The 12,333-nt window shown below is 43.7% G+C and overlaps 1 pseudogene; it reads left to right on the top strand.

Annotated features, from left to right (window-relative positions):
- The first annotated feature begins 3,581 nt into the window (after positions 1–3,581).
- Positions 3,582–5,738, top strand: LOC102837715 (annotated as a pseudogene).
- Positions 5,739–12,333: the final 6,595 nt, after the last annotated feature.

Below are 12,333 nucleotides of genomic sequence, written 5' to 3'. Positions count from 1 at the left end.
TGGGTATTGCAAATAGTTAAGCACAAGAATTCAGTGTGCAGTGGTGTGGCACTTGATCACAAGGTCTGTAGTTCAAACTCAACAGTTGCTCCTTGGAAACCCTATACAGGGTCGCTATGAGTTGGCAATGTCTTGATCGCACTTAACAACAACTGAATTCTTTCCAAAGTGCCCGAGTTTCAAACTGAATGAGGGTCACCTTGAAACGAAGCCTGGTAACCAACTCTAAAAGGTCAGTAATGAAAGCCCTACAGCGCTCAAGTTTGCTCTGCACACGTAGGGTTGCCATAAGTTGAATTGACTCTGTGACCTTTGTTTTGGTTTTTCAGGGTTTTTTTTTTGTTTTGTTTTTTTTTTTTTTTTGTCCTCAGAAAATGAACTCACACTATATAAATTTATTTCCTACCTGGAAGAGGGAGGTTTTTTTTTAACCAAACATTTGAGCTAGCAAGCTTTCAGCTAACTCAAGCATGCAAGTCTTCGAATTGAATCCCCAGGCACAGTGGTTCAGAAACAAGCCACCCCCACCGTGCTTTGTCTATATTCCTGATTTGGGAGCACCGTGAACATAATGAATGGTTACTTTATGCCATTAAGTTCTGGGGTGATACGTACTGTAATAAGTGGAACACCAAAGAACAGTAAGCAATTGTGGGGCAGGTATCCCTGTGGCTTGGAGTCTTCCAGAAGCCCTGGGTAACATTCCTTTCAGCAGAGCATTCAATGGGGAGTTTTTATGGCTTCTGAATCCCAAACTCAGCTAGGTGGTTAGGTTCAGTCACAGTTGACCTCAGCTTTGTAGGCACCACAGCCTTTACCCCAATGGTTGTGGTGGAGACCCAGGATGGAATGGTTCATAAACACGCACGGTGACCACTTTTGGCTCAAGTGCACCCCTCCCTTCCTGATCTTCCTGTCAGCATTCAATTAATTTGAGTAGCAAACTATGACTTAAGGTTGCAAGGATCACTTCCTTCTTCTAAGAGGCCAATAGAAAACCTGGAGGTCTGATGTTTATTTGATGTTAGAACAAGTATCTGTGTTGTTCTAAAACAAGACTGGTTTTCTAGATTGAGTTCAAATCTCAGTTCTCTAGTTCCATAAATCACTAGCCATAATACCTTGTCAAGCCATTTGTCCTTCTTCAAAGTGTTTCCTCATCTACAAAATGAGGGTGAGGAAACCCGTATCACAGGATTAGAAAGAAGATGAGGAATACATTGATGCTTTGTGAATGCATATCAAAATATCATGCTCCCAAAGCCCCCCATTGCTCTAGCAGCTAGCAGATAGAACATCAGAGGTGATGAATTCTGAGAAAGTGTCAATTGAAGCCAACTCAGGGGAGAGTGAGCAGAATCCCATATCCTAAGAAGCTATGCCACCATGATTTCAAATGCCAGCAGGGTCACCCATGGTAGACAAATTTAAATAGAGCTTCTAGACTATGACAAACTTGGGAGAGAGGCCTGATGGTCTTCTTTAAAAATTCGTCAATGGAAACTCACATAGATCACACTAGAATCCTCATAGTTGACAATGGAATACTATCTGATATAGTGATGGAAGAAGAAGATTGCCTCTAACACCAATGATCATGAAGACGGTGCATGACCTGGCAGTGTGGAATTCGGCTGCACATGGGGTCTCTAAGAGTTGGAGTCAACTCAATGGCACTAACAACAACAATAGCAGGGGCTTAAAGTTCCGTGGGAGAAAGATGAGGCTTTCTGATCTTGTCAAGATTTACAGCTTCAGAAACCCTGTACAGGGTCACTATGGGTCGGAACTGACTCGATGGCACTTAACAACAACAACAAAGAGGCTAAGCCCAAGAAGCATAAGCAACTTGCTTAAGTCACATCAACTAGTTTATGGCAGAAGCAGGATTGGTATTTAAGCCTCTGTTGTTCTTTCAGCATCACAGTTAAAGTAACTCAGGAGAAGGGACTCAAGAGACAAAAGCAGATTTAGGAGTGGAGTAGAATCCAGCAATAGCTTAGGGCTTGGCCTTCTGAAAGCTGAGAGGGCTGGTTGAAGCTCTGAAGAGACCAGAAGGAAGGGGGGCCTATTTACACATAGTCATTTCCTTCCATCCAATTCTGGGTTATATGTGTAGTAACTGAGGAAGTGGCAACAACATCAGGTTGTGTTTATTGGAACTTTCAAGAATTACAAGAGTTGACAGTGTGGAGAAGTAAAAAAAGTCAAGTTCAAGTCTGACACAAAGCAAGAAGAATGCAGAACATTTTCAAATTAGGTTGTTCATGATTTCACAAAAATGCCTTTTTTGTTTTGAAGTTTGATTGTATCATTGTGGTTTCTGAGAAGTGAGTTCCATTCTAGCAAGGCTCTATGGCAGCAATGGGGTTCTAAGGAAGGCTCTGCTGAGGACAGGGCTTACTCCAGGCTGGCCTGGCCCCACCTCCTCCCCACTGTAATTATAGGGGGTTCATTCTGTAGCTTTGGAAGATTCTGGACAAATCATTGCTTTCTTTCTGGATGTCAGGGGAGCTCTATTACCCATGACTGGCCACTCTGAAGCCTGAATCCATTAATCAAATCTGATGACTTAATTTAATGTTGAAACTAACATGCCAATTGCAATGTATTCTATCACAAACATTTGACTTCCCAAATGTCAGGGGAGTTACCTTCAGAGAAGAAAGAAGAACTCTTTCTCTAAATAAAGACAACTAGGGCCACGAGTTAGGCTTTGAGTGAGTGTGTGTTTACTAAGTGTGTTTTGTGCTGGAGATGCCAATCATTTCCTCCCCAGAGCTGCTTAGAGCACCTGCTCACTCACTGCTCCCTCCACAACAGAGGCCTGAAGGCCCCAGTGACCCTGCCTTTCAAGCAACAGCCCATGTTGAGCCCATTGGATTTCCAGCTGTACAGAAGCCAGAGTTGGTTGCTAAAGGTCACGTAGATTGAGAAGTTCAAGATGACATTGTGAGGAACCATCTTTCACAGATTTCCTGAGATCCAAGAATGAATCCCATGCTTCTAACAGGGCTTCCGAGAGCTAGATGCTGCAGAGAGACTAGGTTACCTGGTTCCTGTGGTTTTCCTATTGTCTTCTTGAGGCCAACTGTACTTCCTGCTCTGGCCCTGCAAGGTGTTCCTGGATCTTCGTTTACATAAGCTTGAGGGGTTTCTATCTTTTGCAACCAAATGTGTTTCTTGATAAAGACACCTACGATATGTAATGCTGGAGTCCTGGTATGGAGCTGCAGGATAAACGCTGGACTGCAAGGTCAGTAGTTCGAACCCTCCAGCAGCTCTTCAGAATCCCTATACAGGGTCCCTATGAGGAGAAACTTACTCAATGGCACTTCACAACTACAATGTATAATGTTAGTTGTTGTGGGGTGAACTACCTACTTTATCCTTTTAACATATCTCCCCATGTCTTTTGTTCTTTCATACTTAACCCACACTTAGGTGATGTCGTATTTCACTTACCCACTTACCATATTGTTTAAACAATAATTTGCTAGCTAGTCAAAGTTTGCTAATCTTTTTTCTCTGATGTCTAAAACTATGTCATATATATATTTTCTGTATTATGGTCAACCTCCATGTGCACCCAGCAGTCCCAGACAGTGAGTGCGGAGGATGCAGAATTCAAGGGCAATGTGCCCTTGTTGCTCACACCCAGGACTTGTAACAGCCCTGAGGAACCCCTGGACTTCGTCAGTGACTCTGTCTGATGGGCCTTTCCCCTGAGCACTGGACAGTCAGGCCAGGACTGCAGGGCAGCCTGAGCTGTACCACCTGGCTGACTTTGAACAGGCCTGCCTCCCTGTGATGGCCTGTGACAGACAGCTATGGTCCAGCCCTACACTGCTTCTGATGTTACTGAGAATCTCGGCATTGCTAATGGACAAATACTTGAATCCTTGGGGCAGGGCCCGGTTGCCAATGGAGTGGAGTTGCACATGATGGAAAACATGGACTCTAAGCCCACTCAGCCCCAGAATGCTTCTTCCCTGACTGAGCCTATGGTAGGCCTTGGCTGCAGGCTCCTCCACTCCTACCAGTCAGCCTGCTAATTTGTGGGCCAATCTCTTCCATGATTCTATACCCTCCTCTTCTTTGCCCATGGCTTTTGTGGAAACTAAGTATTCCACTCCTTCCTTGACCCCTCTGGTCTCTGAAAAGCAGGTTGAAGTCAAAGAATGGCTTGTTCCGATTTCAGAAGATCCCGTAGCCATAAAGATTGCAGAGTTACTGGAGAATGTAACACTCTTACATAAACCAGTGTCGTTGCAACCCCATGGGCTGATCAATGATGGAAACTGGTGCTACATTAATGCTACGCTGCAGGCATTGGTTACTTGCCCTCCTGATGAAGTTCATTCCTGTGTATTCCAAGGTACACAGCCATGTACATCCACACCCACAATAGACAACTTTGTTCCATTAATGACTGAGTTCACTAATATGCCAGTACCTCCAAAACCCAGACAAGCTCTCGGGGATAAAATTGTGAGAGACCTCTGTCTTGGAGCTGCCTTTGAGCGCAAGTATATTTATAGACTCCTACCATTATCAAGTCAAGCCTGTCTGAAAAAGGCCAACAGGAAGATGTTAAGGAAGACTTAAGATTCATTCTCAATGGACTTCAAGAGGCGATAATGAATCTAAAGAAACTTGTCTCACCAAAGTAGAAAAACTGTTTCCAGTGGACCCCAGAACCCTCCTGGTAAACCAAGACAAGCAGAAAGAACACGGCAAGGGAAGTGAGAAAGAATGGGAACAAGTGGGCCCCAGAAATAAGATCTCGGTCACATGGCATGCTGACTTCGTTCAGACCCCCATCACTGGCATTTTCAGTGGACACATCAGGTCTGTGGTTTACCAGCAGAGTTCAAAGGAATCTGATACACTCAGCCTTTCTTCACGCTACAATTGGACATCCAGTCGGACAAGATACGCACAGTCCAGGATGTGCTGGAAAGCTTGGTTGCAAGAGAGTCTGTCCAAGGTTACAGAACAAGAACCAGACAAGAGGTGGCGATCAGTCGGGAGAGTGACACTGGAAAAGCTCCCTCCCGTGCTTGTATTGCACCTCAAACGATTTGTTTAGGAGAAGACAGGCCGCTGTCAGAAGCTTATCAAAAATCTTGAGTATCCCATGAACTTAGAAATTAAAAGGCATCAAGAGTTAAGAATTTTAAATGGCACAGAACGTATAGGTTATTTGCAATGGTCCTGCTGTGGCGCTGTGGGTTAATGCGCCAGACTGCAAAGCGTTTGAACTGCAAGGTCGGCGGTTCAAGCTCACCAGCTGCTCCTTGGAAACCCTATACAGGGTCGCTATGGGTCGGAATTTACTCGACGGCACTTCACAACAACAACAACCAAGGAGGTCCTGGTGTGGCGCTGTGGGCTAATGCGTCAGACTGAAAAGCCTTTGGAACTGGAAGATCGGTGGTTCAAGCTCACCAGCTGCTCCTCGGAAATGTTATGCAGGGTCGCTATGGTTGACGGCACGTCAGGGTGGTGACATATTACTAGGTGGTGAAGCCAGCAGCCGAGCGCACAGCCTACCGTCTGTACTACTAGCTGCTCAGCTCTGCTCCACTCCGCACCCACTCACACAGACTCTCACTCTAGTGGATCTTTGCAGAGAAACTTTCTCTCCCTTTGGCAAAAATGGGCTGGAACGGGGGCTTTTTGGGGTTTGTTCACAACATAGTGTAACTTTTAACTTCCGCATCCGAATCATTTGATTGAAACAGACTGCTGTCACTTGATTTAAAAAACAGAATCATACTCAAAAACCCACATTTCTGAAATATGCCGATTCCTGAGATGAGGGCGGAGGTTTGCATTTGATTCCCAGTCTAATCACTTAGTGGAATGAAACCTGTATCAGCAACCGCATTTGGAAATTTAAGAGGAATTTTATCTTCTCTTAAGAAAATAAGGTTTATAGTCCATCACACATCTCTCCACTACCTGTTGTTGATAAAAATAAATAAATAAGCCAGATTTTTTTTTTTTAAAGAATGGCATTGACTAGTTAGCTTCTCAGTGGGACTGTTTTATCTCGTGCTTGCTTCTATTTTTTGTTATGTAGTTTTAAAATTTTTTATGGTTCACTATTTTGTGTGAATTGAGTAACTGAGCAGATGATCAGTTTTCCATTCAACAATTCATACATAGTTTGTTTCCTCTCATAGGTTGCAATCCCCTCAAGGTAACATCACTTATCCCACTTCCTCCCTGTGATTCCTATTTCCATTCCTCCTTCTTTCCTTGGTGATGTGCCATAGAGTCACTTAGCGACGCTGTACAGGATTTCCAAGGCTATAAATCTTTATGGGAGCAGAACGCCTCATCTTTCTTCCACGGAACAGCTGGTAGTTTCAGACTGCTGACCTTGAGGTTAGCAACCTGAATCATAACCAGTAAGCTACTGGAGCTCTGACCTTTGTTCTTGGTAAATGCTGCCCTTTTTGATTTCAAAGCTCCTAAAAGCCAAGCAGTTCTTTGTTGTTGTGAAGTCCCTTTGAGTCAGTTTTGACTCATGGTGACGTGAGTCATACTTCCAAGGTACAACTGGTGAATTTGAACCACAAGCCTTGCAGTTAGCAGTTCAGTTCTGGCCTGGAATTATTTTATTCGTTCAATAGCTATGTAAAACACCTACATTCTATTTAGCCAAAGACTGCACATATAGTTGCCTACAAGTTGCAATGCAGAATTAGAAACAATGGCAACTTTAAAACTTCTTTCTTAAAATATCCATTGAACACATACTAAGTAATGAGTCATCAAGACAGCTACCTAAATCAAGGCACTGACCTTTGACCTCAAGGAATTACAAATAAGGACATGATACATATTAGAATACATGATAGAAATGAGTTACATTTCTTTAGTAAATTCAAAATGAAATGTGTAAATGCCACAGTAGGAGATGGTTTAGGAGTGTTGACCTTTGCTTTAGGGGAAACTGATCAGTCATGAGCACTGACCATCCAATAATTATCCTAAGTGGGGTGCAGTTGAGGCCAGGATTCCTCAGCTAGCAGTGGGAGATATAGGTGAGCTTAAATAAGGACATAGGACTTGTGAGAAATTCTCAAGATGGTCTATCTTTAGGAATAAAGGGCTCATGAGACTGCTAGACCAGACTTAGGTTGTTAATTCACACCCAGGGATACATAAGCAGGGTGAATTGGGGGATGGGAGGAAATAAATCTGTTCTAGGACTTGTTGTTGTTGTTGTTAAGTGCCGTCGAGTCGGTTCCGACCCATAGCGACCCTGTACGGGATTTCCGAGGGTGTAAATCTTTACGGGAGAAGAAAGCCTCATCTTTCTCCCGCGGAGCGGCTGGTAGTTTCAAACCGCTGACCTTAAGGTTCACAGCCCGATTCGTAACCACTACGCTACCAGAGCTCACTTTAAATAAGAATAGTCATTAAGACCATAGGTACATTCGGGCTACTCTGAGGGGAGGGAAAATGGGACATTCTGGGTAGAATTGTAACACTTCATAGCACCCAGTATAAGGGGAACTGGAGGAGGGACTTTTTCGAGACAGGAATGGAACTGTTTGTGGGCTGGCCATGTGGCACAACTGCCCATGTCTACTGGGTTTGGTGCCCGATTTTACAAAATCAAATAAAGAAAACCTCACTCGTGCTAAAATGAGTAGATTAATTAATTACTTGAGCATTTGTCCTTATCGACAACATTTCTCACAGACTCAAAAAGGATGCTGAAAAAGCACTGCCTTTAGAAAATCAGAGACAAAGGGTAAATCCATAGTCATCACGCTGAGTTTGATTCCCAGCAATCCTATAGGATAAGGCAGAACTGCACCATAGGCTTTCTGAGACTGTAAAAATCTTTAAGGGAGCAGACTGTCTCATCTTTCTCCTTCAGAGCAGCTGGTGGGTTTGAAGCGCCAGCCACAGCACCACCAGGGCTCCTTAAGGGCCTACTTCTGAAGGAGGCAGGGAGTCATTTAAAGAGAGTTGCATGAGACAAGCTGGGAGGGGTCTGTTTGGCCAGGTTATTGAACACCTTTGGATTCTGTAGCCTGGAGTCTCCCTATGTCTTCTCAATATCCTCTGTTCATCAAGGAGCAACATTAACAAATCCTGAGTAAATGTAGTTGTATAACAAGTTTTATTTGGGAAGATAAATTTGGTTCCCTTGTGTGGGAAAGATAAGAGAAAAAAAGCTAGAGGCAAGAGTGTGGGCAAGTTAGAAAGCAATTGTTCAGGAACAACTTGAGTGCTTTAGGGATTTAATTGAGATTGTTCCAACCTTGGGGTAGAGTCCAGAACAGCAGAAGGATGGAAACCAAAAACGAATCCCACTGCCATGAAGTTGATTCCATCTCATGGTGGGTGACCCCATGCGTTACTGAGTAGAACTGTACCCTCAGGTTTTAGAGTAGCAGATTGCCAGGTCTTTCTTCTGCAGTGCAGCTGAGTGGTTCCAAAGTGCCAAACTTTATTTAGATTAGTTGTTGCTGCCAAGTACTGTTGAGTTGGTTCTGACTCCTAGTGACTCTGTCTAGGGTTTCTGAGGCTGTAAATCTTTGAGGGAGCAGAAAGCCTCATCTCTCTCCCCAGAGCAGCTGATGGGCTCTGTGAGAGTCTCAAGATGGTCCATCTTCATGAATAAGGGTACATGAGATTGCTAGATGAGACATAGGTTGTTGATTCACACCCAGGGATATGTGATCAGGATGCATTGGGGGAGGGAGAAAATAAATCTGTTCTAGGACTGTTGCTGTTAAGTACCGTGGGGTCTGTTCTGACTCATACTGACCCTGCACAGTGTTTCTGAGGCTGTAAATCTTTGGTGGTGGTGATGTGCCGTGGAGTTGGCTCCAACTCATAGCGACTCTGTACAGGGTTTCTGAGGGTGTACATCTTTACAGGAACAGAAAGCCTCATCTTTCTCCCACGGAACAGCTGGTAGTTTCAAACTGCTGCCCCTGAGGTTAGCAGCCCGATTTGTAACGACTACACTGCCAGAGCTCCTTGTTCTAGGACTAGGAACTTTAAATAAGAATACATCCAGGCTAAATTGGTGAACCTCATACTAACTAAAGGAGGGACTCTCAAACAAGGGAATAAAACTCTTTGTGAGCTGGCCGTGTGGTACATCTGCTTGTATCTACTGGGTTGGGCACCCAAATTTACAAAATTGAATAAAGAAAACCTTATTCTCGCTAAAATGAGTACCTATTGGATTTCTTGAGTGTTTGTCAGTAAGCACTTGTGGTAACTCATCCATTACCTCATAGCTAGGAGGAATTGAGGCAGTATCCTGGATAACAACAATGTTTCTCACAGCTCCAACCACCCATGTTGTGGTTTGCAATCCAGTGCTTATCCTATAGAGCCACCTTAGGCTAGCTCCCTTAGGCTAGTAATTGAGCACAAATGAGTTGCAGCACCCTTGGACTTCAAGGCTGAAAGAAAGATTTAATAACAATGACCACATCCAACTTTCAGTTGGGTGTGAGTACAAACGAGTGTTTGCTCTGCTCTTCTGACTTCTCCTTGTTAGCTTCCCCCCAGCTGTTCCCAGGGGCCCCTTCCTTTTTCTTCTGTGTCCAGCTGTGGGGTGCCTATCATCATTAATCAACAAAGGATGATTTCCTCTTAGAAAACCCAGCAGAGTCTTGTAAGGCTTATTGTCAGTGGATCATTTCTGGGATCTCTAGTCCAAATGGAGTCTCCCCCAGACCATCCTTCCTAACAAAGTCCTCCACATGGAAGGCGGTTGTTTTATTTAACCAGTGTATTTGCTATTGTAATGTAACAAAACATCAACTTATTCAGATCTAAGGAATCCTGGTGTGGCACCTGGGTTGGGTTAATGCCCTGGACTGCAAAGTTGCTTTGAACTGCAATGTCGGTGGTTCAAACTCACCTGCTACTCCTCGGAAACCCTATGCAGGGTCAAACCAACTCGATGGCACTTAACAACAACATTCGGATCTAAAGAGGCTAAGCATGCTGTGTGAGGAGACAAACCCTGAGATACCTCAGCAATCCTGCACCCATTCCCAGGTGGCACCTACTCAGCAGACATAGTTCATGGCATTGTCATGCACTTTGAGCCTTCTGCAGAGCATCAGTGGGGAGGGAGTCCAGGGCCAAGGAAGCCGAAATGCTTGGGTTGTGTTTGACTTTGCTTGACTACACTCTGCTGTAGACCTGAGAGTAGAACCTTCTTAGAAATGGGAAATAGTGAGCTCTGAAGTAAACTCAGTTCACAGGTAAAGGTCTGCTTTCCTTTAAAGGATTTCTGATCATCTTATTAAAAAGTAGGAAAGAGAAACAGCTTTTGGTTTTCTAAAATAGTTTGCTAAAAGTTGTTGTTGTTAAGTGTTGTCTAGTCACTTCCAACTCATAGCAACCCTGTATAGGGTTTCTGAGGAGCAGCTGGTGGGCTTGAACTGCCGGCCTTGTGGTTCAAACTGACCTTGCAGTTTTCGTGCTTTATCCTGCAGCACCAAACTTGCTAGACGAGGCCCCTAAAAATAGGCATCTTAATCCTGTATCCTTGATATAGTTTTAAAAATCTCTCAAAAGGCAACAGATGCCTATATCCTAAACTGAAATTATTTGCAACTAGGCCAGAGGGTCACTTTTAGGAAATCATAAGACATCCCATGAGCATTGATTAGAAAAGCTCATGACAACAGCATTAGATACTTTCAATAGTATGTTATGGATTTGTTTTTTGTTTTTAAATTGTGTTTATATCATTTTGTTTCAAATTCAGAATGTTTGGAATTTGAAACAAAACACTACAAAGACTATATAACTTACTATAAGTGGCTTTGTAAGAAACAAAGCAACTGTGATACTTGGTTTTGGGGGAGAGGGGTAGTAAAGGAGTTCAAGTCTCTTCCCATGTTTAAATCCCACCTAGACTTACAAGCTGGGTTCAGGTTCCTTCTTCACAAAGCCTTTCTGAACCAATAGAGCCCATATTCACGTCTTTCTTCTCTGAGTTCTTAAAAAGTTAGAGTCAGTATTGTACAGTTTAGTTCTTCATAGTAAACTGACTTGTATCACTCACTCACTAATATGCGAGGAGGCTTCAGAAAATATGTGGATAAATGGAATTAAAAGATAATGGAATTTTTAAATGAATATTCTGAGGCCCCTTTGTTCTGCTTTTCCACCCAAATGGCAAGATGAGTTAGAAAGCTTGGGTTCTGTTGGACTTCTTGCCTCAAAGCTGCGAACAGAGAAGGTGTTTGAAAAACACTTACTGAAGGCAAGTGCTGAGCATCTAAATGGAAACTGTTATAGGAGCCAGATCTAGATGTGAGTCTTCTCTGCACTGCAGGAGGGGTTCAGGCTGGGGCAGGACACCTGGAGAAGGCATGGCCTGAGGATGTCAAACACTCAGTGTGGACAGTTATGAGTAGCAGTGGTCCATGTTGGTTAAGAACAAAGGCCTTGAGGTTAGCAGATCTGGACTCAAACTTTATTTTTCTCCTTTATTAGCTGTGTGGCACTGGACTTTACTAAATCTTGTTTTCCTCGTGTGGGAAATGGAGTATGGAGTCCCTGGGTGGTACAAATAGTTAACACAGTTGTGTGTAAGAAAGATCTGGAGATATACTTCTAAAAATTCAGCCACTGATGATCCCTAAAAATTCAGCCACTGATGATCCTCCATGATGTCTTTCTCCAGGGACTGGTCCCTCCTGACATGTGTAAAGCCCAACTCATAGTGACCCTATAGAGGGTTTCTGTGGCTGTAACTCTGTATAGGAGCAGATAGCATCATCTCTCTACTGTGGAGTGGCAAGTGGTTTCACCGCTGCCCTTAAGGTTAGCAGTCCAGCACATAAACATGGATTTAGAATTAGTAATTTTGTTCTACAGTCTCAGAAGCACTGATAGCATAGTAGGTTACACATTGGACTGCTGGCCACAGGGTCAGTGGTTCAGACCCACCAGCTGCTCTGTGGGAGAGGGAGGAGGTTTTCTGCTCCCATGGAGACTTACAGCCTCAGAGACCATGTACAGGGTCACAGTGAGTCAGACCTGACTTGCTGGCACGCAGTAGTGGTAGCCTTCTACAGTAAAGGTTAAAAAAAACCTTGTAAAGATCATGTGATTAGTTCATTAACATTCATTCAACTCCAGGTGAATTTTTATTGTTGCTGTTGTTAGGTGCTGCTAGTCAGGTCTGACTCATTGTGACCTCATTTACAACAGAGCCAATCACTGCCCAGTCCTGCACCATCCTTCCAATTGGTATGCTCCAGTCTATTGTTGCTACCATGTGTCAATCCATTTCTTCTTCCTCTTTTTCGCTGACCCTCC

This window comes from Chrysochloris asiatica, unplaced genomic scaffold (assembly GCF_000296735.1).
Source record: "Chrysochloris asiatica unplaced genomic scaffold, ChrAsi1.0 scaffold00082, whole genome shotgun sequence".
Classification (NCBI taxonomy): Eukaryota; Metazoa; Chordata; class Mammalia; order Afrosoricida; family Chrysochloridae; genus Chrysochloris; species Chrysochloris asiatica.
Note: the sequence above shows the minus strand (reverse complement) of the source record. Positions and strands in the feature narration are given on the sequence as shown.